Below are 6,991 nucleotides of genomic sequence, written 5' to 3' on the forward strand. Positions count from 1 at the left end.
GTGCCAGACCCGGTTCTAGCACGAGAGGGAGCAAAACGACAAAATCCCTGGCCTCCCCGCCCAACACTCTAGATAGAGGGACAGATAAATACGTTTTGTTTTTTTTTTTCAGTGTTTAAAGCACCTTTAATCGCAAGATAAATACGTTTTTAAAAAATAGTGAAGCCTGTCGGATGGTGATACATTCTGAGTCCAATAATAATAATAATAATAATAATAATAATAAAAGTAGAGCAGGAGGTAGGAGGTGCTGGGGTGCTCGAGTTGGGGGCGTTACACAGGGGGTCAAGAAGGTCACGCTGACCAGATGACGTGAGGCACCAAGAGGAGGAGGGGGGCAGGCAGCCTGGGCACAGGGGTCCCAGGGAGAGCTCAGGGTCTCTCCCGACAGCCTGCGGGGCCACCTGAGCCTGCGCCCTGTACCCCCAGGCCCTAGAAGTAGGACGGTGACACGGGAGGTGAGTACATGGCCGCTTCCTGGATGGACACTCACAGCAAAAGGGGAGGTCTTGGGTGGCCTCCAGTCCAGCAGATCTTTGCCCTTTGAGAGGTTCTAGAACACTCTGGAAAGTTCTAGAAACCCTACCCCCACGCCCACCCAGCCCCGGAACTACACATAACTCGGGAGGTCCGGATACCTCTCAGATGGCAGCGGGGCGAGGCTCAGGGAGGGTGAGTGAGGAGCCCGGGATCACACAGCAGCGCGGGCAGCCCTCCCCGCCCACCCCCTGCGCGGCCGGAGGTTGCGCGGTTGTCTTGGCCGTTGATTCATAACGCTCGGCAGATGGGAAGTTCCAGAGAGGCCCCCGCTGGGTCCCCGGGGCCTGGTAGGGGCCGCCCCGCTCTCCCGCCCCCCGGCCCCCCGCCCCCCTGGCCTCCCGCCCCTGCATGGCCATGGCCCAGAGGAGAGGTGCTCCCCGAGGCCGCGGCCCGGCCACTTCCCGGTCTTGGGGCAAAGGACCAAAGGCAGAAATAGGTCTGAGGCGGGGCGGGCGGGGGGGCGGGCAGGGGGGTGGCAGGGGGGCGGGCGGCAGAACAGAAACAACCAGCTTGGCAAAACCGGGAGGCCCAGCTGAGTCACAGACGCCGATGCCAGTGCTGAGCGCAGGACACGGAGGAGGGGACACCGCAGCGGGACCGGTGGGGGCCGCGGCCTAACGTCCTCCGTGGCTCCCACTGGCCTCAGGGCAAAGCCCCGGCTGCTCCCTCGGCCCCCCCAGCGGCGGCCTCGGGCACCCTGAGCGTCCCCAGCTTCAAAATAAATCTTCCTTCCGGTCCCTTAACCGGCGAGCTGCTTCCTTCCCCGTGCCAGGCGCCGTTCGGGACATCTGTCACGTTTTAGTGCACGGGGAATACCAGGGCGAGCTTGTGCGTGTGTTTTTAAGACACGCGCACACACACAACACATAAAACATGAATATATAACCTAATAAATTCTTGTGAAACCCACGGCCACGTGATCCGCATCCAGGAGAAGCCGAAGCACGTCGTCAGCCCCGGGAGGGGACCCAGATGCGCCTCGCTTCTGCCCCACGGTCCCCGCTGCTGCGACCCCGCCGTCTTCCTGTGCCCGCGGGTAGTTTTTGGTCGGAAGATTGATCTCATCCTTCATTTCTCAGGTTTACGCGGTGCTGTATTCATCATCGGGGCCCTAGGAGCTGGGGCTTTTTAAAGATTTTATTTATTTATTCATGAGAGACCCAGAGAGAGGCAGAGACACAGGCGCAGGGAGAAGCAGGCTCCCCGCGGGGAGCCCGATGCGGGACTCGATCCCGGGGCCCCCGGGTCATGCTCTGAGCCCAAGGCAGACGCTCAACCGCGGAGCCACCCGAGCGCCCCAGTTCTACGAGTTTGGACAAAAGTGCAGAGTCATGGAAATTACCACCCGTGCAGTTGCCAGAAAAACTCCCGCCAGGTACTCCTGGGTCGTCAGGTCCTCGTCCCGTCCCCAGTCCCTGGAAACCGCCAATCTTCGTCGCGATGATTTTTCCCACGTTTCTCAGGAGGTCATGTCAACGGCTTCCTACCATTACGTAGCTTCTCGGGTGGGCCTCTTCCACTTAGCAGCAGAGCTCCGTGCCCCCAAGCGGGGTGTTCTGGGCGCGGAGCACCGCCCAGCGGGGTTCACGATCACCCACAGACATCCGCGGCTGTTCCCCGCGCGGGGTGCTCGAGAAGAGGGCTGCTGCGAACGCGCGTGGGCATCTCCCCGGGACAAATCCCTAAGCGCTGGGGTTGCAGGGCCAGGGTCTGTAAGACACCGCTAACCGGGTCACCAAGCAGCTGCACCATTTGGCAGGCCCAGCGGCGATGGATGAGACACCCAGGTGCGCGGCGTCCCCTTCGACGCTTGCCGTTGCCCGTGTTTTTCGTTTCAGCCGATCTAAGCTCGTGCGTGGTGACGTCCCATCATGGACCTAATGTGCGTCCCCTGGGAAGGAGCTGGTCACCGAATCTGCCATCGCGTTTAGTGCCTTGTGTCCTGTGTTCTCTTTCCTGCGTTTGGAAAATCCTCGGACAGTCGGGATACAAGTCCTTTATGGGGTGCGGGTTCGCGGATAGTCCCTCCCAGGCCAGATGGTGGCTTTTCATCCCTTCACCGGGCCTTTTGAGGAGCACACGTTTTAAATTTTGATGATGTTCGGGACGCCTGGTGGCTCAGCGGTGGAGCGTCTGCCTTGGGCTCAGGGCGTGACCCCGGGGTCCTGGGATCGAGTCCTGCTCCCTGCATCCCCACGGGGAGCCTGCTTCTCCCTCTGCCCTTGTCTCTGCCTCTCTCTGTGTCTCTCAGGAATTCATAAATAAAATCTTTTTTAAAAAATTTCAAAGACGTTCAATGTACCCATGTTGTTTTTTAACTCCGAGGACCGTGCCTTCCGCGTCCTATCACAGCTCTTCGCCCAACCCGAGGCCGTCAGGATGCTCCCTGGGCTTCTCTTCTGCGACTTTTACCGCTTTGCACGTCACGCTTAGATCTGTGGTCCACGTGCTGGCTTTGTGTGGAGCAAGGAGCTCTTCCTCTTCTCCTCCCTCCCTGTCCTCCCCATCCTCCCCTTCCCCTTCGTCTCCTCCTCCCTCTTCTGCACACCGATGCCGACTTGTTCTGGCACCAAAGCTCCCGTCCCCGGATTTCTGCGAGTCTGGGGTCGATGGTCCAGTTCAGATGTGTCCCCGCGGCTACTCCACTTGCTCGCCGGGCGGATCATTGAGTGGGGCGGGCTGACGGCCGGCCGCAGCGGCCACATGGACGCCCCCCCTCCCACCCCCTCACCCCCCTTCCCGGCCCTTGGCTCTGTGCATTTCCTGTTCGTGAGAACCGTCGCGTCCTTGGCTGAGTCGTGGACGCTCTCCCGGAAAGTCGCCCCTCGCTGCAACTCGCTGCTCGGCTTTTCTTTACAGGCTCGCAACGGAATCCGGCAAACCTCCACGTCTCGGTTCATTTTAGCCACTTCTGAACCTGACATAGAATTGCTCAAGGTGACCTCTGGTGGCGAGTCTGGTTTCCACCTATTGCGCTGCAATTGGTTTGGGACACACGTGGTGCTGCTGCCCGTGGCGGGAAGTCGTTAGTCCTCACTGCTGCTTCGGCCGAATATCCCACCGTCTGTTCGCCCATTCTTTGGTTTTTCTGATCAGTATTTCATATTTATTATTATTATTTTTAAAGATTTTACTTATTTATTCATGAGAGACACACAGAGAGAGAAGCGGAGACACAGGCAGTGGGAGACGCAGGCTCCATGCAGGGAGCCCAATGCGGGACTCGATCCCGGGACTCCAGGATCATGCTCTGGGCCGCCCCCCTGCTAAACTGCTGAGCCACCCAGGGATCCCCAACTTATTTTTTTTTTTTAATTTTTTTTTAATTTTTATTTATTTGTGATAGTCACAGAGAGAGAGAGAGAGAATGAGGCAGAGACATAGGCAGAGGGAGAAGCAGGCTCCATGCACCGGGAGCCCGACGTGGGATTCGATCCCGGGTCTCCAGGATCGCGCCCTGGGCCAAAGGCAGGCGCCAAACCGCTGCGCCACCCAGGGATTCCCCCAACTTATTATTTTTAATTGACATATAATTTTGCATTCATTTCAGGTGTCCGACATAAGGCCCCGATATTTGGGTATCTTGTGAAATGATCCCCGCAGCGGGTCCACTTACCATCCGCAGCCACACGTAGTCACGCCGCGTCTTCCTGCGATGAAAACTCCTACGATCTGCGCTCAGCGGCTTTCAGGTGGGCTGACTGCCCCGTTGCGTGGGCATCTGGTTAAATCGCATCTCGGGGCTGCCCGACACCCGGCACACGCCGCCCGGCGACCCCCTGGACCACTGTCTGTGGACAAATGCCTGAGTGTGGAAGTGCTAGGGAGACGGTGCTTCCCAGACACGACCTTCTGCCCAAGTGCAAGCGCCCGTTTACGCTCCGTCGAGCTCCGTCGAGTTTTCAGGGGCACTACTCCCTCCCGGTCGCCTTTATTCCTAAACAACCTCGTGCTCCTTGCTGCTCCTCTGGTATTAAAAACGCCCTTTCTGGGCAGCCCAGGTTGAGCGTCTGCCTTCGGCCCAGGGCGTGACCCCAGGGTCCCGGGATCCAGTCCCACGTCGGGCTCCCTGCGTGGAGCCTGCTTCTCCCTCTGCCTGTGTCTCTGCCTCTGTCTGTGTCTCTCGTGAGTAAATAAACAAAATCTTTTTATTTTTTTTTTTTTAAAAAGATTTATTTATTTATTTATGAGAGAGAGAGAGAGAGAGAGAGAGGCAGAGACACAGGAGGAGGGAGAAGCAGGCTCCATGCCGGGAGCCCGACGTGGGACTCGATCCCGGGTCTCCAGGATCACGCCCTGGGCCAAAGGCAGGCGCCAAACCGCTGAGCCACCCAGGGATCCAACAAAATCTTTTTAAAAACAAAAACGCCCTTTCTTCTCGGGGAGCCTGGGTGGCTCAGTTGGTTGGGCGCCCGACTGTTGGTTTCGGCTCAGGTCGTGACCTCGGGGTCCTAGGGTTGAGCCCCATGTCAGACTCTGCACTCGGAGGGGTCTGCTTGGGTTTCTCTCTCTCTCCCTCGGACCCGCCCTCCACTCAAGCTCTCTCTCTGTCTCTCAAATAAATACATCTTTTTTTTTTTCAAATAAGTACATCTTTTTAAACGTGCTCTGCGGCCCAGCGCACTGCGCTCAGCAGCCAAGGGCTGTCCGTGCACAGGTCAGCAGGGCGGGCTGCGGGGCTCGGACCCCGCTCTGCGGCTGTTCCGCCCTGAAATCCTCCTGCTGTTAACAAAAGCCCTGTGTTCCCCTCAGTCCCCACCTGCGTCTAGCTGCGCTGCGGTCAGGGCAGGGGACTGGCCACTCTGTGCCTCGGTTTCCCTATTAGAGTGAAATGAGGGGCCCTCCCCCCCTGCAAGAGGCAGGTTAGAGCTGTGGGGGGGACGGGGGGCAGGCCCAAGGGCGCGAGAGCGGCACCTGCCCACCTGCTGGACAGACAGACGCCGGGCCAGGACGTCCAGAGGTCGGGCAGCCTGGCTGGGCCTCCTGCCCCCTCCCGTCCTCCCTGCAGCGGCCCCCAGAGGGCGCCCATGAGCACCCGAGCCGGGTGGGCCACCTGTGCCCACTGCCCTCCTGGCCTCCTGCGCCCCGCAGTCCTCTGGGCCCTGTCCCCTCCCGCGCCCCCACCCCCCGCTCCACCCGTCGCTCACTCGGCTCCAGCCACACCGGCCCCCTTGGCTGTTCCCCGCAGGACCTTTGCACAGGTGGTGACCTCTGCCTGGAATGCCCTCCCCTCGCGTCCCTCTCATGACCCGTCCTGCCTTCCTGCTCTACTTTTCTTCAGAGATTAAGTCCTGGTGGTAACCGGCCGCCTCCGCTGCCACGTCCACAGCGCCTGGCACCACGGGCCTTCGGGGAATATCCTGCTGATGAGTGAATAGAACCAGAGGATGTGCACACGGAAACCCTGTGCACGGCTGGTGGGGTGTGAAATGTGGACGTCGTGGTTCTTCATGAAGTTAAGTACAGGGCACCTGGGGGGCTCAGCGGTTGAGCGTCTGCCTTTGGCTCGGGTCATGACCCCGGGGTCCAGGGATCGAGTCCCAGATTGGGCTCCCCCCGGGGGCCTGCTTCCCCCTCTGCCTTTTGTCTGCCTCTCTATTTCTCGTGAATAAATAACAAAACAAAATCTTAAAAAGTCAAATACAGAACTGCCCCATGATCCAGGAAGGCAGGGCCTCAGATATTTGCACACCCATGCTCACTTCAGCATGACTCGCGCTAGTGAAGAGGTAGAAACGACGCCAGTGCCCACTGAGGCATGAACAATACAGCAAAAAGTGGTTCATCCGTAAACTGATTATTCAGCCCTAGGAAGGGGCCTGACACCTGCCCCCCGCAGACGTACCCCGAGGACACCGTGCTGGGAGGGGACCCAGACCCGGAAGGACACCTCCCGCAGGACCCCACTCCCAGGAGGTCCCCAGAGGAGGCCCGTCCACAGAGACAGAGGAGGTGGTGGGAGCTGGGGTGGTGGTGGTCAGTGCTTCCTGGGGACAGGGTCTCCCTGTGGGGAGATGGAAGGTTCTGGAGACGGTGGGGGGGTGCGGGGCGGGGTGAGCATGCTCCACACCCTGAGCTGTGCGCCTGCAGGGGGTTATGATGGTGAATTCTATGTTATGTGTGCTTACCATTTTTTAAAACGGAAAAAAAAGCCGAAGAAGACTGCAGCGACAGCCAACCTCCCCAGTTTACAGAAATAAATACAGAAATGTCCAGAAGCTGGGCTCCTCCATCCCCGCCCCCACGTGGGAGGCTCTGCTCGCTGCTCCAGCCCCGCGGTGCAGACTCCAGGACCTGAGGTCGGGGCCAGGAAGAGCCCAGCACAGGGCAGGGGCCCGGGTCAGAGCCGGGCGAGGGGACAGGGGGCCCCCCCGGGGCAACTCAGACCCCAGGGCGGCCCCGGGCGAGCCCCGCGGGTGGTGGGCGCCCCCGCACCGCCCACCCCCACCCA

General features: G+C 59.7%; 1 long non-coding RNA gene across 1 annotated transcript; it reads left to right on the plus strand.

The window, feature by feature from the left end:
- Positions 1-587: 587 nt before the first annotated feature.
- LOC144290881 (uncharacterized) lies at positions 588-6,858 on the plus strand. The gene is made up of 4 exons (XR_013358371.1): positions 588-672; positions 4,091-4,232; positions 5,822-6,492; positions 6,693-6,858. It is a non-coding gene; the product is annotated as an uncharacterized LOC144290881 (long non-coding RNA).
- The last annotated feature ends 133 nt before the right edge of the window (positions 6,859-6,991 follow it).

Source organism: Canis aureus, chromosome 19 (genome assembly GCF_053574225.1).
Source record: "Canis aureus isolate CA01 chromosome 19, VMU_Caureus_v.1.0, whole genome shotgun sequence".
In the NCBI taxonomy this organism is placed as follows: Eukaryota; Metazoa; Chordata; class Mammalia; order Carnivora; family Canidae; genus Canis; species Canis aureus.